Genomic DNA, 19,974 nt, shown 5'->3' on the forward strand with positions numbered 1-19,974 from the left:
CACTACTTCAACCTTTACTGAACTACCATGAAAAATACTTTTAGACAGCTGAAGCAAGCATACTTGTTAAAAAGTATCCTTTCTTATGGACGAGGGATTTGGCAGTGCGGTCATTGAGATTTCATACTTCTTGGTGGAGGCACAGGGGGATTAGCTCAAATGGTAGAGCGCTCGCTTAGCATGCGAGAGGTAGCGGGATCGATGCCCGCATCCTCCAACTATTTAGTTTGGTTCAATCAGCACACATTGTTGTTGTAGCACTGGATACTAACCCAACAATACAACTATTTCCACCACTGGGCTTACTCCTATCACTACTTCAACCTTTACTGAACTACCATGAAAAATACTTTTAGACAGCTGAAGCAAGCATACTTGTTAAAAAGTATCCTTTCTTATGGACGAGGGATTTGGCAGTGCGGTCATTGAGATTTCATACTTCTTGTTGGAGGCACAGGGGGATTAGCTCAAATGGTAGAGCGCTTGCTTTGCATGCGAGAGGTAGCGGGATCGATGCCTGCATCCTCCAACTATTTAGTTTGGTTCAATCAGCACACATTGTTGTTGTAGCTCTGGATACTAACCCAACAATACAACTATTTCCACCACTGGGCTTACTCCTATCACTACTTCCACCTTTACTGAACTACCATGAAAAATACTTTTAGACAGCTGAAGCAAGCATACTTTTTAAAAAGTATCCTTACTTATGGACGAGGGATTTGGCAGTGTGGTCATTGAGATTTCATAATTCTTGTTGCATGCACAGGGGGAATAGCTCAAATGGTAGAGCGCTCGCTTAGCATGTGAGAGGTAGCGGGATCGATGCCCGCATCCTCCAACTATTTAGTTTGGTTCAATCAGCACACATTGTTGTTGTAGCTCTGGATACTAACCCAATAATACAACTATTTCCACCACTGGGCTTACTCCTATCACTACTTCAACCTTTACTGAACTACCATGAAAAATACTTTTAGACAGCTGAAGCAAGCATACTTTTTAAAAAGTATCCTTACTTATGGACGAGGGATTTGGCAGTGTGGTCATTGAGATTTCATAATTCTTGTTGCATGCACAGGGGGATTAGCTCAAATGGTAGAGTGCTCGCTTAGCATGTGAGAGGTAGCGGGATCGATGCCTGCATCCTCCAACTATTTAGTTTGGTTCAATCAGCACACATTGTTGTTGTAGCTCTGGATACCAACCCAACAATACAACTATTTCCACCACTGGTCTTACTCCTATCACTACTTCAACCTTTACTGAACTACCATGAAAAATACTTTTAGACAGCTGAAGCAAGCATACTTGTTAAAAAGTATCCTTTCTTATGGACGAGGGATTTGGCAGTGTGGTCATTGAGATTTCATAATTCTTGTTGCATGCACAGGGGGATTAGCTCAAATGGTAGAGCGCTCGCTTAGCATGTGAGAGGTAGCGGGATTGATGCCCGCATCCTCCAACTATTTAGTTTGGTTCAATCAGCACACATTGTTGTTGTAGCTCTGGATACTAACCCAACAATACAACTATTTCCACCACTGGGCTTACTCCTATCACTACTTCAACCTTTACTGAACTACCATGAAAAATACTTTTAGACAGCTGAAGCAAGCATACTTGTTAAAAAGTATCCTTTCTTATGGACGAGGGATTTGGCAGTGCGGTCATTGAGATTTCATACTTCTTGTTGGAGGCACAGGGGGATTAGCTCAAATGGTAGAGCGCTCGCTTTGCATGCGAGAGGTAGCGGGATCGATGCCCGCATCCTCCAACTATTTAGTTTGGTTCAATCAGCACACATTGTTGTTGTAGCTCTGGATACTAACCCAACAATACAACTATTTCCAGCACTGGGCTTACTCCTATCACTACTTCAACCTTTACTGAACTACCATGAAAAATACTTTTAGACAGCTGAAGCAAGCATACTTGTTAAAAAGTATCCTTTCTTATAGACGAGGGATTTGGCAGTGCGGTCATTGAGATTTCATACTTCTTGTTGGAGGCACAGGGGGATTAGCTCAAATGGTAGAGCGCTTGCTTTGCATGCGAGAGGTAGCGGGATCGATGCCCGCATCCTCCAACTATTTAGTTTGGTTCAATCAGCACACATTGTTGTTGTAGCTCTGGATACTAACCCAACAATACAACTATTTCCACCACTGGGCTTACTCCTATCACTACTTCAACCTTTACTGAACTACCATGAAAAATACTTTTAGACAGCTGAAGCAAGCATACTTGTTAAAAAGTATCCTTTCTTATGGACGAGGGATTTGGCAGTGCGGTCATTGAGATTTCATACTTCTTGTTGGAGGCACAGGGGGATTAGCTCAAATGGTAGAGCGCTCGCTTTGCATGCGAGAGGTAGCGGGATCGATGCCCGCATCCTCCAACTATTTAGTTTAGTTCAATCAGCACACATTGTTGTTGTAGCTCTATCACTACTTCAACCTTTACTGAACTACCATGAAAAATACTTTTAGACAGCTGAAGCAAGCATACTTGTTAAAAAGTATCCTTTCTTATGGACGAGGGATTTGGCAGTGCGGTCATTGAGATTTCATACTTCTTGTTGGAGGCACAGGGGGATTAGCTCAAATGGTAGAGCGCTCGCTTTGCATGCGAGAGGTAGCGGGATCGATGCCCACATCCTCCAACTATTTAGTTTAGTTCAATCAGCACACATTGTTGTTGTAGCTCTGGATACTAACCCAACAATACAACTATTTCCACCACTGGGCTTACTCCTATCACTACTTCAACCTTTACTGAACTACCATGAAAAATACTTTTAGACAGCTGAAGCAAGCATACTTGTTAAAAAGTATCCTTTCTTATGGACGAGGAATTTGGCAGTGCGGTCATTGAGATTTCATACTTCTTGTTGGAGGCACAGGGGGATTGGCTCAAATGGTAGAGCGCTCGCTTAGCATGCGAGAGGTAGCGGGATCGATGCCCGCATCCTCCAACTATTTAGTTTGGTTCAATCAGCACACATTGTTGTTGTAGCTCTGGATACTAACCCAACAATACAACTATTTCCACCACTGGGCTTACTCCTATCACTACTTCAACCTTTACTGAACTACCATGAAAAATACTTTTAGACAGCTGAAGAAAGCATACTTGTTAAAAAGTATCCTTTCTTATGGACGAGGGATTTGGCAGTGCGGTCATTGAGATTTCATACTTCTTGTTGGAGGAACAGGGGGATTAGCTCAAATGGTAGAGTGCTCGCTTAGCATGCGAGAGCTAGCGGGATCGATGCCCACATCCTCCAACTATTTAGTTTGGTTCAATCAGCACACATTGTTGTTGTAGCTCTGGACTGATTTAACTAATCGAAGGATTAGTAAACAAATTGAATCAAGCGTGCTTGTCTGGCTCTAAAATGTGAATGTGTGTTGCTGGGGCAACCTGAGGACTGCAGTTGGGAAACACCAGTGGAAATACGTAGAGTGTGGTGGCGAGTTGAAATATTGATTCAAAATAGACCAAACAGTAGACGACGCTATCGTGGCTGTTCATAATATATTAGGCTAAGTACTGTTTTATACTCTGCACTTTCAATTGTTGTGAGTTCATGACGTATTTCCCATGTAGTGTTTTAATAGGATAATTTAGGGACAGTTCAAAAATTACTGGGTGAGTGGGGGCTTGTAGCTCTCAAACTCTAGGGGTGTTTTTCCAAACATACTACCATGCTCCACACTCATGCTCCGATTGTATTCTCCACTCCGTTCTCTTGAGTACGTTTTTGTGTGGACGCGAGTGAGGAGAATGCATAAAGCAATACATTTAAGAAGCACTCGCACTCCCCCTACTGTATTACCTCACGCTTCACAGCCCCATTCACTGAACCTCCTTCCAGCCAGGACAATGGCAACAATAGACGAATCAAGATATACACAAAGCAAACGTTTGACGTCACAATTATCAGCTAGATATGTGAATCGTAACAATTTAGCTAGCCAGATAGCTAAACAGGACAAAAATGACCAAAAAAGAATAATATGTAAGATAGATGTCAATTCTTCATGGTTACATTAGCTAGCTAACAATGCTTTGTTGCTATCTGGCTAGTTAACAGTACTAGTAGCTAGCCAGTCAGCCCTATTGACTAATTATGGGCTTGCGATCTAAGGTACTTAGGCAGGTAACGTTAAACATGCCGAACAATACCAAATTACTCATGAACCATTAAGAGGGATCCCCATTTAAGTGATTTATTAAAAGGTAAAACAAAAAGAGCAGGAGTCATACATATATTTCTATCTCTATATTTATACATATTGAAAATAATTGGTATGTAGCACAGTTCTCTAGCACATACAAGTGCAAGCTAAGTATCTGAAGTGAACTGCCTCAACTCCTCTCTAACTACAGACTCCATCACTCTCCATCTTATTATTATCGTCTGAAGATTTGGAAGCCATCGGCCAAGTATGTACCAGATCACCTTGAGTTTATTTGAGTTTTTAAAGCTACTTTGAGATTCTGTGTGTAATGAAAAGTGCTATATAGAATAAATCATAATTATTATTATTTATCCTACAGGGGAGGAGGAGCCCTTGTCATAATGGCTTTGCGATATGATGGACAGCCTTCTGTTTGCTACTAAACAGGTCCTAATATCTTAGTCTGTGTGCCAGTTCATTCTCTCTTTTGACTTTGTTGTGGCAAGCAGAAACACACTGGAATTTAGGAAATCCCACCAAACCACCGAATTATTACTTCAATTAAAGGGACAAATTATGTGGTCGCTTGGGGTAATGCAAAAATCCCCTTTGGTTATCACATGTAGGCACATGTGTAGTTTATGAGACAGATCTTTGATTTAGTAGCTGTTCATTTGTTAGTAAATGTTGGGAGCTGTGACTCTTATTTATTCTACTGGAAGGCTGTCCTCTCCTCTGCTTACAGTAGAAAGGCCTTGGAGCGATCCACTGAGACGCAGTGAGCATAAGCACGACAAAAGACAGGAAAACAGTGACCATGTTTCGGGCGACTAACATGCATTTCCCCACGATCAACTGATCCTAATGTTATTCCACAGACAGCCAGCAGGGGGAACTCCAGACTCGCAGGTTTTTCTGCTATCATACACCCAAAACTCACTAACCCAACAATACAACTATTTCCACCACTGGGCTTACTGCAGTCACTACTTCCACCTTTACTGAACTACCATGAAAAATACTTTTAGACAGCTGAAGCAAGCATACTTTTTAAAAAGTATCCTTACTTATGGACGAGGGATTTGGCAGTGTGGTCATTGAGATTTCATAATTCTTGTTGCATGCACAGGGGGATTAGCTCAAATGGTAGAGCGCTTGCTTAGCATGTGAGAGGTAGCGGGATCGATGCCCGCATCCTCCAACTATTTAGTTTGGTTCAATCAGCACACATTGTTGTTGTAGCTCTGGATACTAACCCAACAATACAACTATTTCCACCACTGGGCTTACTCCTATCACTACTTCAACCTTTACTGAACTACCATGAAAAATACTTTTAGACAGCTGAAGCAAGCATACTTGTTAAAAAGTATCCTTTCTTATGGACGAGGGATTTGGCAGTGCGGTCATTGAGATTTCATACTTCTTGTTGGAGGCACAGGGGGATTAGCTCAAATGGTAGAGCGCTTGCTTTGCATGCGAGAGGTAGCGGGATCGATGCCCGCATCCTCCAACTATTTAGTTTGGTTCAATCAGCACACATTGTTGTTGTAGCTCTGGATACTAACCCAACAATACAACTATTTCCACCACTGGGCTTACTCCTATCACTACTTCCACCTTTACTGAACTACCATGAAAAATACTTTTAGACAGCTGAAGCAAGCATACTTTTTAAAAAGTATCCTTACTTATGGACGAGGGATTTGGCAGTGTGGTCATTGAGATTTCATAATTCTTGTTGCATGCACAGGGGGATTAGCTCAAATGGTAGAGCGCTCGCTTAGCATGTGAGAGGTAGCGGGATCGATGCCCGCATCCTCCAACTATTTAGTTTGGTTCAATCAGCACACATTGTTGTTGTAGCTCTGGATACTAACCCAACAATACAACTATTTCCACCACTGGGCTTACTCCTATCACTACTTCAACCTTTACTGAACTACCATGAAAAATACTTTTAGACAGCTGAAGCAAGCATACTTTTTAAAAAGTATCCTTACTTATGGACGAGGGATTTGGCAGTGTGGTCATTGAGATTTCATAATTCTTGTTGCATGCACAGGGGGATTAGCTCAAATGGTAGAGCGCTCGCTTAGCATGTGAGAGGTAGCGGGATCGATGCCTGCATCCTCCAACTATTTAGTTTGGTTCAATCAGCACACATTGTTGTTGTAGCTCTGGATACCAACCCAACAATACAACTATTTCCACCACTGGTCTTACTCCTATCACTACTTCAACCTTTACTGAACTACCATGAAAAATACTTTTAGACAGCTGAAGCAAGCATACTTGTTAAAAAGTATCCTTTCTTATGGACGAGGGATTTGGCAGTGTGGTCATTGAGATTTCATAATTCTTGTTGCATGCACAGGGGGATTAGCTCAAATGGTAGAGCGCTCGGTTAGCATGTGAGAGGTAGCGGGATTGATGCCCGCATCCTCCAACTATTTAGTTTGGTTCAATCAGCACACATTGTTGTTGTAGCTCTGGATACTAACCCAACAATACAACTATTTCCACCACTGGGCTTACTCCTATCACTACTTCAACCTTTACTGAACTACCATGAAAAATACTTTTAGACAGCTGAAGCAAGCATACTTGTTAAAAAGTATCCTTTCTTATGGACGAGGGATTTGGCAGTGCGGTCATTGAGATTTCATACTTCTTGTTGGAGGCACAGGGGGATTAGCTCAAATGGTAGAGCGCTCGCTTTGCATGCGAGAGGTAGCGGGATCGATGCCCGCATCCTCCAACTATTTAGTTTGGTTCAATCAGCACACATTGTTGTTGTAGCTCTGGATACTAACCCAACAATACAACTATTTCCAGCACTGGGCTTACTCCTATCACTACTTCAACCTTTACTGAACTACCATGAAAAATACTTTTAGACAGCTGAAGCAAGCATACTTGTTAAAAAGTATCCTTTCATATAGACGAGGGATTTGGCAGTGCGGTCATTGAGATTTCATACTTCTTGTTGGAGGCACAGGGGGATTAGCTCAAATGGTAGAGCGCTTGCTTTGCATGCGAGAGGTAGCGGGATCGATGCCCGCATCCTTCAACTATTTAGTTTGGTTCAATCAGCACACATTGTTGTTGTAGCTCTGGATACTAACCCAACAATACAACTATTTCCACCACTGGGCTTACTCCTATCACTACTTCAACCTTTACTGAACTACCATGAAAAATACTTTTAGACAGCTGAAGCAAGCATACTTGTTAAAAAGTATCCTTTCTTATGGACGAGGGATTTGGCAGTGCGGTCATTGAGATTTCATACTTCTTGTTGGAGGCACAGGGGGATTAGCTCAAATGGTAGAGCGCTCGCTTTGCATGCGAGAGGTAGCGGGATCGATGCCCGCATCCTCCAACTATTTAGTTTAGTTCAATCAGCACACATTGTTGTTGTAGCTCTATCACTACTTCAACCTTTACTGAACTACCATGAAAAATACTTTTAGACAGCTGAAGCAAGCATACTTGTTAAAAAGTATCCTTTCTTATGGACGAGGGATTTGGCAGTGCGGTCATTGAGATTTCATACTTCTTGTTGGAGGCACAGGGGGATTAGCTCAAATGGTAGAGCGCTCGCTTTGCATGCGAGAGGTAGCGGGATCGATGCCCACATCCTCCAACTATTTAGTTTAGTTCAATCAGCACACATTGTTGTTGTAGCTCTGGATACTAACCCAACAATACAACTATTTCCACCACTGGGCTTACTCCTATCACTACTTCAACCATTACTGAACTACCATGAAAAATACTTTTAGACAGCTGAAGCAAGCATACTTGTTAAAAAGTATCCTTTCTTATGGACGAGGAATTTGGCAGTGCGGTCATTGAGATTTCATACTTCTTGTTGGAGGCACAGGGGGATTGGCTCAAATGGTAGAGCGCTCGCTTAGCATGCGAGAGGTAGCGGGATCGATGCCCGCATCCTCCAACTATTTAGTTTGGTTCAATCAGCACACATTGTTGTTGTAGATCTGGATAACAATACAACTATTTCCACCACTGGGCTTACTCCTATCACTACTTCAACCTTTACTGAACTACCATGAAAAATACTTTTAGACAGCTGAAGCAAGCATACTTGTTAAAAAGTATCCTTTCTTATGGACGAGGGATTTGGCAGTGCGGTCATTGAGATTTCATACTTCTTGTTGGAGGCACAGGGGGATTGGCTCAAATGGTAGAGCGCTCGCTTAGCATGCGAGAGGTAGCGGGATCGATGCCCGCATCCTCCAACTATTTAGTTTGGTTCAATCAGCACACATTGTTGTTCTAGATCTGGATAACAATACAACTATTTCCACCACTGGGCTTACTCCTATCACTACTTCAACCTTTACTGAACTACCATGAAAAATACTTTTAGACAGCTGAAGCAAGCATACTTGTTAAAAAGTATCCTTTCTTATGGACGAGGGATTTGGCAGTGCGGTCATTGAGATTTCATACTTCTTGTTGGAGGCACAGGGGGATTAGCTCAAATGGTAGAGCGCTCGCTTAGCATGCGAGAGGTAGCGGGATCGATGCCCGCATCCTCCAACTATTTAGTTTGGTTCAATCAGCACACATTGTTGTTGTAGCTCTGGACTGATTTAACTAATCGAAGGATTAGTAAACAAATTGAATCAAGCGTGCTTGTCTGGCTCTAAAATGTGAATGTGTGTTGCTGGGGCAACCTGAGGACTGCAGTTGGGAAACACCAGTGGGAAATACGTAGAGTGTGGTGGCGAGTTGAAATATTGATTCAAAATAGACCAAACAGTAGACGACGCTATCGTGGCTGTTCATAATATATTAGGCTAAGTACTGTTTTATACTCTGCACTTTCAATTGTTGTGAGTTCATGACGTATTTCCCATGTAGTGTTTTAATAGGATAATTTAGGGACAGTTCAAAAATTACTGGGTGAGTGGGGGCTTGTAGCTCTCAAACTCTAGGGGTGTTTTTCCAAACATACTACCATGCTCCACACTCATGCTCCGATTGTATTCTCCACTCCGTTCTCTTGAGTACGTTTTTGTGTGGACGCGAGTGAGGAGAATGCATTAAGCAATACATTTAAGAAGCACTCGCACTCCCCCTACTGTATTACCTCACGCTTCACAGCCCCATTCACTGAACCTCCTTCCAGCCAGGACAATGGCAACAATAGACGAATCAAGATATACACAAAGCAAACGTTTGACGTCACAATTATCAGCTAGATATGTGAATCGTAACAATTTAGCTAGCCAGATAGCTAAACAGGACAAAAATGACCTAAAACGAATAATATGTAAGATAGATGTCAATTCTTCATGGTTACATTAGCTAGCTAACAATGCTTTGTTGCTATCTGGCTAGTTAACAGTACTAGTAGCTAGCCAGTCAGCCCTATTGACTAATTATGGGCTTGCGATCTAAGGTACTTAGGCAGGTAACGTTAAACATGCCGAACAATACCAAATTACTCATGAACCATTAAGAGGGATCCCCATTTAAGTGATTTATTAAAAGGTAAAACAAAAAGAGCAGGAGTCATACATATATTTCTATCTCTATATTTATACATATTGAAAATAATTGGTATGTAGCACAGTTCTCTAGCACATACAAGTGCAAGCTAAGTATCTGAAGTGAACTGCCTCAACTCCTCTCTAACTACAGACTCCATCACTCTCCATCTTATTATTATCATCTGATGCTTTGGAAGCCATCTGCCAAGTATGTACCAGATCACCTTGAGTTTATTTGAGTTTTTAAAGCTACTTTGAGATTCTGTGTGTAATGAAAAGTGCTATATAGAATAAATAATAATAATTATTATTTATCCTACAGGGGAGGAGGAGCCCTTGTCATAATGGCTTTGCGATATGATGGACAGCCTTCTGTTTGCTACTAAACAGGTCCTAATATCTTAGTCTGTGTGCCAGTTCATTCTCTCTTTTGACTTTGTTGTGGCAAGCAGAAACACACTGGAATTTAGGAAATCCCACCAAACCACCGAATTATTACTTCAATTAAAGGGACAAATTATGTGGTCGCTTGGGGTAATGCAAAAATCCCCTTTGGTTATCACATGTAGGCACATGTGTAGTTTATGAGACAGATCTTTGATTTAGTAGCTGTTCATTTGTTAGTAAATGTTGGGAGCTGTGACTCTTATTTATTCTACTGGAAGGCTGTCCTCTCCTCTGCTTACAGTAGAAAGGCCTTGGAGCGATCCACTGAGACGCAGTGAGCATAAGCACGACAAAAGACAGGAAAACAGTGACCATGTTTCGGGCGACTAACATGCATTTCCCCACGATCAACTGATCCTAATGTTATTCCACAGACAGCCAGCAGGGGGAACTCCAGACTCGCAGGTTTTTCTGCTATCATACACCCAAAACTCACTAACCCAACAATACAACTATTTCCACCACTGGGCTTACTGCAGTCACTACTTCCACCTTTACTGAACTACCATGAAGAATACTTTTAGACAGCTGAAGCAAGCATACTTTTTAAAAAGTATCCTTACTTATGGACGAGGGATTTGGCAGTGTGGTCATTGAGATTTCATACTTCTTGTTGGATGCACAGGGGGATTAGCTCAAATGGTAGAGCGCTCGCTTAGCATGCGAGAGGTAGCGGGATCGATGCCCGCATCCTCCAACTACTTAGTTTGGTTCAATCAGCACACATTGTTGTTGTAGCTCTGGATACTAACCCAACAATACAACTATTTCCACCACTGGGCTTACTCCTATAACTACTTCAACCTTTACTGAACTACCATGAAAAATACTTTTAGACAGCTGAAGCAAGCATACTTGTTAAAAAGTATCCTTTCTTATGGACGAGGGATTTGGCAGTGTGGTCATTGAGATTTCATACTTCTTGTTGGAGGCACAGGGGGATTGGCTCAAATGGTAGAGCGCTCGCTTAGCATGCGAGAGGTAGCGGGATCGATGCCTGCATCCTCCAACTATTTAGTTTGGTTCAATCAGCACACATTGTTGTTGTAGCTCTGGACTGATTTAACTAATCGAAGGATTAGTAAACAAATTGAATCAAGCGTGCTTGTCTGGCTCTAAAATGTGAATGTGTGTTGCTGGGGCAACCTGAGGACTGCAGTTGGGAAACACCAGTGGGAAATACGTAGAGTGTGGTGGCGAGTTGAAATATTGATTCAAAATAGACCAAACAGTAGACGACGCTATCGTGGCTGTTCATAATATATTAGGCTAAGTACTGTTTTATACTCTGCACTTTCAATTGTTGTGAGTTCATGACGTATTTCCCATGTAGTGTTTTAATAGGATCATTTAGGGACAGTTCAACAATTATTGGGTGAGTGGGGGCTTGTAGCTCTCAAACTCTAGGGGTGTTTTTCCAAACATACTACCATGCTCCACACTCATGCTCCGATTGTATTCTCCACTCCGTTCTCTTGAGTACGTTTTTGTGTGGACGCGAGTGAGGAGAATGCATTAAGCAATACATTTAAGAAGCACTCGCACTCCCCCTACTGTATTACCTCACGCTTCACAGCCCCATTCACTGAACCTCCTTCCAGCCAGGACAATGGCAACAATAGACGAATCAAGATATACACAAAGCAAACGTTTGACGTCACAATTATCAGCTAGATATGTGAATCGTAACAATTTAGCTAGCCAGATAGCTAAACAGGACAAAAATGACCTAAAACGAATAATATGTAAGATAGATGTCAATTCTTCATGGTTACATTAGCTAGCTAACAATGCTTTGTTGCTATCTGGCTAGTTAACAGTACTAGTAGCTAGCCAGTCAGCCCTATTGACTAATTATGGGCTTGCGATCTAAGGTACTTAGGCAGGTAACGTTAAACATGCCGAACAATACCAAATTACTCATGAACCATTAAGAGGGATCCCCATTTAAGTGATTTATTAAAAGGTAAAACAAAAAGAGCAGGAGTCATACATATATTTCTATCTCTATATTTATACATATTGAAAATAATTGGTATGTAGCACAGTTCTCTAGCACATACAAGTGCAAGCTAAGTATCTGAAGTGAACTGCCTCAACTCCTCTCTAACTACAGACTCCATCACTCTCCATCTTATTATTATCATCTGAAGCTTTGGAAGCCATCTGCCAAGTATGTACCAGATCACCTTGAGTTTATTTGAGTTTTTAAAGCTACTTTGAGATTCTGTGTGTAATGAAAAGTGCTATATAGAATAAATAATAATTATTATTATTTATCCTACAGGGGAGGAGGAGCCCTTGTCATAATGGCTTTGCGATATGATGGACAGCCTTCTGTTTGCTACTAAACAGGTCCTAATATCTTAGTCTGTGTGCCAGTTCATTCTCTCTTTTGACTTTGTTGTGGCAAGCAGAAACACACTGGAATTTAGGAAATCCCACCAAACCACCAAATTATTACTTCAATTAAAGGGACAAATTATGTGGTCGCTTGGGGTAATGCAAAAATCCCCTTTGGTTATCACATGTAGGCACATGTGTAGTTTATGAGACAGATCTTTGATTTAGTAGCTGTTCATTTGTTAGTAAATGTTGGGAGCTGTGACTCTTATTTATTCTACTGGAAGGCTGTCCTCTCCTCTGCTTACAGTAGAAAGGCCTTGGAGCGATCCACTGAGACGCAGTGAGCATAAGCACGACAAAAGACAGGAAAACAGTGACCATGTTTCGGGCGACTAACATGCATTTCCCCACGATCAACTGATCCTAATGTTATTCCACAGACAGCCAGCAGGGGGAACTCCAGACTCGCAGGTTTTTCTGCTATCATACACCCAAAACTCACTAACCCAACAATACAACTATTTCCACCACTGGGCTTACTGCAGTCACTACTTCCACCTTTACTGAACTACCATGAAGAATACTTTTAGACAGCTGAAGCAAGCATACTTTTTAAAAAGTATCCTTACTTATGGACGAGGGATTTGGCAGTGTGGTCATTGAGATTTCATACTTCTTGTTGGATGCACAGGGGGATTAGCTCAAATGGTAGAGCGCTCGCTTAGCATGCGAGAGGTAGCGGGATCGATGCCCGCATCCTCCAACTACTTAGTTTGGTTCAATCAGCACACATTGTTGTTGTAGCTCTGGATACTAACCCAACAATACAACTATTTCCACCACTGGGCTTACTCCTATAACTACTTCAACCTTTACTGAACTACCATGAAAAATACTTTTAGACAGCTGAAGCAAGCATACTTGTTAAAAAGTATCCTTTCTTATGGACGAGGGATTTGGCAGTGTGGTCATTGAGATTTCATACTTCTTGTTGGAGGCACAGGGGGATTGGCTCAAATGGTAGAGCGCTCGCTTAGCATGCGAGAGGTAGCGGGATCGATGCCTGCATCCTCCAACTATTTAGTTTGGTTCAATCAGCACACATTGTTGTTGTAGCTCTGGACTGATTTAACTAATCGAAGGATTAGTAAACAAATTGAATCAAGCGTGCTTGTCTGGCTCTAAAATGTGAATGTGTGTTGCTGGGGCAACCTGAGGACTGCAGTTGGGAAACACCAGTGGGAAATACGTAGAGTGTGGTGGCGAGTTGAAATATTGATTCAAAATAGACCAAACAGTAGACGACGCTATCGTGGCTGTTCATAATATATTAGGCTAAGTACTGTTTTATACTCTGCACTTTCAATTGTTGTGAGTTCATGACGTATTTCCCATGTAGTGTTTTAATAGGATCATTTAGGGACAGTTCAACAATTATTGGGTGAGTGGGGGCTTGTAGCTCTCAAACTCTAGGGGTGTTTTTCCAAACATACTACCATGCTCCACACTCATGCTCCGATTGTATTCTCCACTCCGTTCTCTTGAGTACGTTTTTGTGTGGACGCGAGTGAGGAGAATGCATTAAGCAATACATTTAAGAAGCACTCGCACTCCCCCTACTGTATTACCTCACGCTTCACAGCCCCATTCACTGAACCTCCTTCCAGCCAGGACAATGGCAACAATAGACGAATCAAGATATACACAAAGCAAACGTTTGACGTCACAATTATCAGCTAGATATGTGAATCGTAACAATTTAGCTAGCCAGATAGCTAAACAGGACAAAAATGACCTAAAACGAATAATATGTAAGATAGATGTCAATTCTTCATGGTTACATTAGCTAGCTAACAATGCTTTGTTGCTATCTGGCTAGTTAACAGTACTAGTAGCTAGCCAGTCAGCCCTATTGACTAATTATGGGCTTGCGATCTAAGGTACTTAGGCAGGTAACGTTAAACATGCCGAACAATACCAAATTACTCATGAACCATTAAGAGGGATCCCCATTTAAGTGATTTATTAAAAGGTAAAACAAAAAGAGCAGGAGTCATACATATATTTCTATCTCTATATTTATACATATTGAAAATAATTGGTATGTAGCACAGTTCTCTAGCACATACAAGTGCAAGCTAAGTATCTGAAGTGAACTGCCTCAACTCCTCTCTAACTACAGACTCCATCACTCTCCATCTTATTATTATCATCTGAAGCTTTGGAAGCCATCTGCCAAGTATGTACCAGATCACCTTGAGTTTATTTGAGTTTTTAAAGCTACTTTGAGATTCTGTGTGTAATGAAAAGTGCTATATAGAATAAATAATAATTATTATTATTTATCCTACAGGGGAGGAGGAGCCCTTGTCATAATGGCTTTGCGATATGATGGACAGCCTTCTGTTTGCTACTAAACAGGTCCTAATATCTTAGTCTGTGTGCCAGTTCATTCTCTCTTTTGACTTTGTTGTGGCAAGCAGAAACACACTGGAATTTAGGAAATCCCACCAAACCACCAAATTATTACTTCAATTAAAGGGACAAATTATGTGGTCGCTTGGGGTAATGCAAAAATCCCCTTTGGTTATCACATGTAGGCACATGTGTAGTTTATGAGACAGATCTTTGATTTAGTAGCTGTTCATTTGTTAGTAAATGTTGGGAGCTGTGACTCTTATTTATTCTACTGGAAGGCTGTCCTCTCCTCTGCTTACAGTAGAAAGGCCTTGGAGCGATCCACTGAGACGCAGTGAGCATAAGCACGACAAAAGACAGGAAAACAGTGACCATGTTTCGGGCGACTAACATGCATTTCCCCACGATCAACTGATCCTAATGTTATTCCACAGACAGCCAGCAGGGGGAACTCCAGACTCGCAGGTTTTTCTGCTATCATACACCCAAAACTCACTAACCCAACAATACAACTATTTCCACCACTGGGCTTACTGCAGTCACTACTTCCACCTTTACTGAACTACCATGAAGAATACTTTTAGACAGCTGAAGCAAGCATACTTTTTAAAAAGTATCCTTACTTATGGACGAGGGATTTGGCAGTGTGGTCATTGAGATTTCATACTTCTTGTTGGATGCACAGGGGGATTAGCTCAAATGGTAGAGCGCTCGCTTAGCATGCGAGAGGTAGCGGGATCGATGCCCGCATCCTCCAACTACTTGGTTTGGTTCAATCAGCACACATTGTTGTTGTAGCTCTGGATACTAACCCAACAATACAACTATTTCCACCACTGGGCTTACTCCTATAACTACTTCAACCTTTACTGAACTACCATGAAAAATACTTTTAGACAGCTGAAGCAAGCATACTTGTTAAAAAGTATCCTTTCTTATGGACGAGGGATTTGGCAGTGTGGTCATTGAGATTTCATACTTCTTGTTGGAGGCACAGGGGGATTGGCTCAAATGGTAGAGCGCTCGCTTAGCATGCGAGAGGTAGCGGGATCGATGCCTGCATCCTCCAACTATTTAGTTTGGTTCAATCAGCACACATTGTTGTTGTAGCTCTGGACTGATTTAACTAATCGAAGGATTAGTAAACAAATTGAATCAAGCGTGCTTGTCTGGCTCTAAAATGTGAATGTGTGTTGCTGGGGCAACCTGAGGACTGCAGTTGGGAAACACCAGTGGGAAATACGTAGAGTGTGGTGGCGAGTTGAAATATTGATTCAAAATAGACCAAACAGTAGACGACGCTATCGTGGCTGTTCATAATATATTAGGCTAAGTACTGTTTTATACTCTGCACTTTCAATTGTTGTGAGTTCATGACGTATTTCCCATGTAGTGTTTTAATAGGATCATTTAGGGACAGTTCAACAATTATTGGGTGAGTGGGGGCTTGTAGCTCTCAAACTCTAGGGGTGTTTTTCCAAACATACTACCATGCTCCACACTCATGCTCCGATTGTATTCTCCACTCCGTTCTCTTGAGTACGTTTTTGTGTGGACGCGAGTGAGGAGAATGCATAAAGCAATACATTTAAGAAGCACTCGCACTCCCCCTACTGTATTACCTCACGCTTCACAGCCCCATTCACTGAACCTCCTTCCAGCCAGGACAATGGCAACAATAGACGAATCAAGATATACACAAAGCAAACGTTTGACGTCACAATTATCAGCTAGATATGTGAATCGTAACAATTTAGCTAGCCAGATAGCTAAACAGGACAAAAATGACCTAAAACGAATAATATGTAAGATAGATGTCAATTCTTCATGGTTACATTAGCTAGCTAACAATGCTTTGTTGCTATCTGGCTAGTTAACAGTACTAGTAGCTAGCCAGTCAGCCCTATTGACTAATTATGGGCTTGCGATCTAAGGTACTTAGGCAGGTAACGTTAAACATGCCGAACAATACCAAATTACTCATGAACCATTAAGAGGGATCCCCATTTAAGTGATTTATTAAAAGGTAAAACAAAAAGAGCAGGAGTCATACATATATTTCTATCTCTATATTTATACATATTGAAAATAATTGGTATGTAGCACAGTTCTCTAGCACATACAAGTGCAAGCTAAGTATCTGAAGTGAACTGCCTCAACTCCTCTCTAACTACAGACTCCATCACTCTCCATCTTATTATTATCATCTGAAGCTTTGGAAGCCATCGGCCAAGTATGTACCAGATCACCTTGAGTTTATTTGAGTTTTTAAAGCTACTTTGAGATTCTGTGTGTAATGAAAAGTGCTATATAGAATAAATCATAATTATTATTATTTATCCTACAGGGGAGGAGGAGGCCTTGTCATAATGGCTTTGCGATATGATGGACAGCCTTCTGTTTGCTACTAAACAGGTCCTAATATCTTAGTCTGTGTGCCAGTTCATTCTCTCTTTTGACTTTGTTGTGGCAAGCAGAAACACACTGGAATTTAGGAAATCCCACCAAACCACCGAATTATTACTTCAATTAAAGGGACAAATTATGTGGTCGCTTGGGGTAATGCAAAAATCCCCTTTGGTTATCACATGTAGGCACATGTGTAGTTTATGAGACAGATCTTTGATTTAGTAGCTGTTCATTTGTTAGTAAATGTTGGGAGCTGTGACTCTTATTTATTCTACTGGAAGGCTGTCCTCTCCTCTGCTTACAGTAGAAAGGCCTTGGAGCGATCCACTGAGACGCAGTGAGCATAAGCACTACAAAAGACAGGAAAACAGTGACCATGTTTCGGGCGACTAACATGCATTTCCCCACGATCAACTGATCCTAATGTTATTCCACAGACAGCCAGCAGGGGGAACTCCAGACTCGCAGGTTTTTCTGCTATCATACACCCAAAACTCACTAACCCAACAATACAACTATTTCCACCACTGGGCTTACTGCAGTCACTACTTCCACCTTTACTGAACTACCATGAAGAATACTTTTAGACAGCTGAAGCAAGCATACTTTTTAAAAAGTATCCTTACTTATGGACGAGGGATTTGGCAGTGTGGTCATTGAGATTTCATACTTCTTGTTGGATGCACAGGGGGATTAGCTCAAATGGTAGAGCGCTCGCTTAGCATGCGAGAGGTAGCGGGATCGATGCTCGCATCCTCCAACTACTTAGTTTGGTTCAATCAGCACACATTGTTGTTGTAGCTCTGGATACTAACCCAACAATACAACTATTTCCACCACTGGGCTTACTCCTATAACTACTTCAACCTTTACTGAACTACCATGAAAAATACTTTTAGACAGCTGAAGCAAGCATACTTGTTAAAAAGTATCCTTTCTTATGGACGAGGAATTTGGCAGTGCGGTCATTGAGATTTCATACTTCTTGTTGGAGGCACAGGGGGATTAGCTCAAATGGTAGAGCGCTCGCTTAGCATGCGAGAGGTAGCGGGATCGATTCCCGCATCCTCCAACTATTTAGTTTGGTTCAATCAGCACACATTGTTGTTGTAGCTCTGGACTGATTTAACTAATCGAAGGATTAGTAAACAAATTGAATCAAGCGTGCTTGTCTGGCTCTAAAATGTGAATGTGTGTTGCTGGGGCAACCTGAGGACTGCAGTTGGGAAACACCAGTGGGAAATACGTAGAGTGTGGTGGCGAGTTGAAATATTGATTCAAAATAGACCAAACAGTAGACGACGCTATCGTGGCTGTTCATAATATATTAGGCTAAGTACTGTTTTATACTCTGCACTTTCAATTGTTGTGAGTTCATGACGTATTTCCCATGTAGTGTTTTAATAGGATAATTTAGGGACAGTTCAAAAATTACTGGGTGAGTGGGGGCTTGTAGCTCTCAAACTCTAGGGGTGTTTTTCCAAACATACTACCATGCTCCACACTCATGCTCCGATTGTATTCTCCACTCCGTTCTCTTGAGTACGTTTTTGTGTGGACGCGAGTGAGGAGAATGCATAAAGCAATACATTTAAGAAGCACTCGCACTCCCCCTACTGTATTACCTCACGCTTCACAGCTCCTTCCAGCCAGGACAATGGCAACAATAGACGAATCAAGATATACACAAAGCAAACGTTTGACGTCACAATTATCAGCTAGATATGTGAATCGTAACAATTTAGCTAGCCAGATAGCTAAACAGGACAAAAATGACCTAAAACGAATAATATGTAAGATAGATGTCAATTCTTCATGGTTACATTAGCTAGCTAACAATGCTTTGTTGCTATCTGGCTAGTTAACAGTACTAGTAGCTAGCCAGTCAGCCCTATTGACTAATTATGGGCTTGCGATCTAAGGTACTTAGGCAGGTAACGTTAAACATGCCGAACAATACCAAATTACTCATGAACCATTAAGAGGGATCCCCATTTAAGTGATTTATTAAAAGGTAAAACAAAAAGAGCAGGAGTCATACATATATTTATATCTCTATATTTATACATATTGAAAATAATTGGTATGTAGCACAGTTCTCTAGCACATACAAGTGCAAGCTAAGTATCTGAAGTGAACTGCCTCAACTCCTCTCTAACTACAGACTCCATCACTCTCCATCTTATTATTATCATCTGAAGCTTTGGAAGCCATCGGCCAAGTATGTAACAGATCACCTTGAGTTTATTTGAGTTTTTAAAGCTACTTTGAGATTCTGTGTGTAATGAAAAGTGCTATATAGAATAAATTATAATTATTATTATTTATCCTACAGGGGAGGAGGAGCCCTTGTCATAATGGCTTTGCGATATGATGGACAGCCTTCTGTTTGCTACTAAACAGGTCCTAATATCTTAGTCTGTGTGCCAGTTCATTCTCTCTTTTGACTTTGTTGTGGCAAGCAGAAACACACTGGAATTTAGGAAATCCCACCAAACCACCGAATTATTACTTCAATTAAAGGGACAAATTATGTGGTCGCTTGGGGTAATGCAAAAATCCCCTTTGGTTATCACATGTAGGCACATGTGTAGTTTATGAGACAGATCTTTGATTTAGTAGCTGTTCATTTGTTAGTAAAT

General features: G+C 41.3%; 9 non-coding genes across 9 annotated transcripts; all 9 read left to right on the forward strand.

Moving 5' to 3' along the window:
- Positions 1–144: 144 nt before the first annotated feature.
- On the forward strand, positions 145–217 carry trnaa-agc (transfer RNA alanine (anticodon AGC)). The gene has a single exon. It is a non-coding gene; the product is annotated as a tRNA-Ala (tRNA).
- Positions 218–2,904: 2,687 nt separating this feature from the next.
- trnaa-agc (transfer RNA alanine (anticodon AGC)) lies at positions 2,905–2,977 on the forward strand. The gene has a single exon. It is a non-coding gene; the product is annotated as a tRNA-Ala (tRNA).
- A 5,098-nt stretch (positions 2,978–8,075) lies between these two features.
- Positions 8,076–8,148, forward strand: trnaa-agc (transfer RNA alanine (anticodon AGC)). Its single transcript has one exon. It is a non-coding gene; the product is annotated as a tRNA-Ala (tRNA).
- Positions 8,149–8,379: 231 nt separating this feature from the next.
- trnaa-agc (transfer RNA alanine (anticodon AGC)) lies at positions 8,380–8,452 on the forward strand. The gene has a single exon. It is a non-coding gene; the product is annotated as a tRNA-Ala (tRNA).
- Positions 8,453–8,683: 231 nt separating this feature from the next.
- Positions 8,684–8,756, forward strand: trnaa-agc (transfer RNA alanine (anticodon AGC)). The gene has a single exon. It is a non-coding gene; the product is annotated as a tRNA-Ala (tRNA).
- A 2,027-nt stretch (positions 8,757–10,783) lies between these two features.
- Positions 10,784–10,856, forward strand: trnaa-agc (transfer RNA alanine (anticodon AGC)). Its single transcript has one exon. It is a non-coding gene; the product is annotated as a tRNA-Ala (tRNA).
- Positions 10,857–13,195: 2,339 nt separating this feature from the next.
- Positions 13,196–13,268, forward strand: trnaa-agc (transfer RNA alanine (anticodon AGC)). The gene has a single exon. It is a non-coding gene; the product is annotated as a tRNA-Ala (tRNA).
- Positions 13,269–15,607: 2,339 nt separating this feature from the next.
- Positions 15,608–15,680, forward strand: trnaa-agc (transfer RNA alanine (anticodon AGC)). The gene has a single exon. It is a non-coding gene; the product is annotated as a tRNA-Ala (tRNA).
- A 2,651-nt stretch (positions 15,681–18,331) lies between these two features.
- On the forward strand, positions 18,332–18,404 carry trnaa-agc (transfer RNA alanine (anticodon AGC)). The gene has a single exon. It is a non-coding gene; the product is annotated as a tRNA-Ala (tRNA).
- Positions 18,405–19,974: the final 1,570 nt, after the last annotated feature.

Source organism: Oncorhynchus mykiss, chromosome 25 (assembly GCF_057628025.1).
Source record: "Oncorhynchus mykiss isolate SJ-2025 chromosome 25, ASM5762802v1, whole genome shotgun sequence".
NCBI classification, from domain to species: Eukaryota; Metazoa; Chordata; class Actinopteri; order Salmoniformes; family Salmonidae; genus Oncorhynchus; species Oncorhynchus mykiss.